The sequence below is a fragment of the Cricetulus griseus genome, chromosome 2, assembly GCF_003668045.3.
Source record: "Cricetulus griseus strain 17A/GY chromosome 2, alternate assembly CriGri-PICRH-1.0, whole genome shotgun sequence".
Taxonomy (NCBI): Eukaryota; Metazoa; Chordata; class Mammalia; order Rodentia; family Cricetidae; genus Cricetulus; species Cricetulus griseus.
The window spans coordinates 259,863,720-259,866,028 of NC_048595.1; positions in this window are offsets into that span (position 1 = coordinate 259,863,720).

Here is a 2,309-nt window from a genome sequence, read left to right on the forward strand (position 1 = left end):
GCTGATTTTTCCATCTTTTGTAATTATCTTTATTAAAAAATTGTACTTGGATTGTCTTCTGTCTGTTCATTGCGGAGACTTGTTTCCGAACCGGTGACTTGATGGTGTTTGTAGGACTGGAATATACCAAGGGTGATCTCAGCTTGAGAGGCCACCTCTTGGTCTGTAAGGTGCTCACTGGCTCACTCTGACAGACATTTCCCCCTGCAATAGAAGTAATACCAATTCACTGCATAGCTCGGCCAGTGCCGTGAAGACTGGAATTGCATAAGTTATCTCCAGAATTCATAAACTTTGCAGCTGGGGTGAAGGAATCATTATTGAACTGAACCAAAAATTCAAAAATTAGAAATGGAAATTGTAAATTGAAAGACAAGCCTGTAATTGAAATGGGCCATTGCGTATGTCTCTGCTGAACCGTCTGTAAGGTTGTTTCTTCCCAGACACACCCTGGACACGTTCGTAGGCCTATTCCATCAGAATGTCCTCATGTCATGTTGTCAATGTAACATGAACTCCACTAGCAGAATCTGGCTCTCGTCCTGCAGTTAGATCACATCCAAGGTTCCTAATCAAAGAAATAAAACTTAGAGCGTGATTTATCACTCAGCAGTTGTTCGTTGAGTGTCTTCTCGTTTTAAGATTTTGAGAATCACTGCCGCTGAATATAATTTAAAAACGTGCTTTCATTGTTAGTATCACAAGCGGACAGATGAAGCAGTTTCTGTTCTGTCGCGTAGAAGAGGAATACAGATATTGTTAGGATTTGCCAAAGTTGTGTGAAATCATCCTACTTGCTAGAATCAGGTTGCTTGTTGTGGGATTAGGGCAGGTTGGTAGAAGGCAGTGTCTCGGAGAAGTTCCCCCACTGTCATGAGGATTGGAAGCGTCACATCCGTGATTTTTGCCCCTCAGGCTGTGTATTTGTTAGCAGTCCATAACTTTTCCAACATTAGGAACTAAGGAAGCATGGTCCCTTCATTGCAGACACAATTCAGTATGTCGTGTTCATAAAACAAGTGCATCACTTGGACACATCATCTGATACTGTGATCTGCCCTCTGATGTGACGCATAATTGTTATGTATTAAGTTCTGTTGTCTGAATCTGCTGGAATTATATCTTGAAGATGCCACAGTGAATCTCCTTGGGTGGATCTGGGAGCTGTTTTAATATTTATAAGCCTGTAAAACTACAGTAGTTTCAGTACAGGTGACTTGGGACATGGTTTCTACAAATCTGTAAAACTGATTGTGTGCACACTGAATAAGGTCACTTAACAATAGACTGTCAAGACAAAGGTTAAAACCAACACTGAGGAAATGAAGGCGAGATTTTTTGGAGAAGGTTAAAAATTCAAAACAATAAATAATAACCAAGTGAGGGAAGAATAAGTTCATTTTTCCATCACAAGTGTGAAATTTAAATAGGAAAAAAAAAATAGTTGTAAAAGCCACAGGAAAATTTCAAAAGTGAAGAAGGATAAAGCTTGACACCAAACTCAAAATAAGTTACATACTTAACAGGAATTCTCTAGGCCAGCAAACACAAGTAAAATTATGTGTGGGGAGCATAACTTATTTGCACCAGTAGCCCAAGCCTTTGATCCCAGCACTCAGATAGAGGCAGGTGGATTTCTGAGTTTGAGGCCAGCCTGATCTACAGAGAGTTGCAGGACAGTCAGGGCTACACAGAGAAACCCTGCATCAAACAAAACAAAAAACCAACCAAACAAAAGCTTTCTTTTTAATTAAGTTGATTTTTTTTAATTGGCAAGAGGCTAGAGAAATAACTTAGTGCTTATGAGTATTTGCTGTTCTTACAGAGGATCTGGGTTCAGTTCCCAGCACCTACCAGGCTGCTCAAAGCCATCTGTAACTCTAGTTCCTGAGGTTCTCACACCCTTTTCTGGTCTCCGAGACCACCAGGCACACACAAGTGCAAAACACCCATACATGTCAACCAATAGCTTTAAAAAATTGGTAAGAGTTCAATGAAACCCATGAAGGTAGACTAATGGAATCCCTTGTGCTTAATTTGACGTTGTCAGAATTACTAATAGGATTCAGCACTTCACCGGGAGAAAACGGATGTTTTATATACAAATGACTCTAAAGACTTCATTCATTTTATAACATTAAATTTTCTATAAGGGACAATTAGATATGCTTGTGAAAGAATGGTGTGAGTGCAGCCAAGACATAGGAGGTGGTGGGGTATTGTCAAGGTCATGTCAGCAACTTTGGAAGATGTGTTGCATGCCTTTGGGGAGGGGGTATTCACTTACGATTTATTGAAACATTTAAATG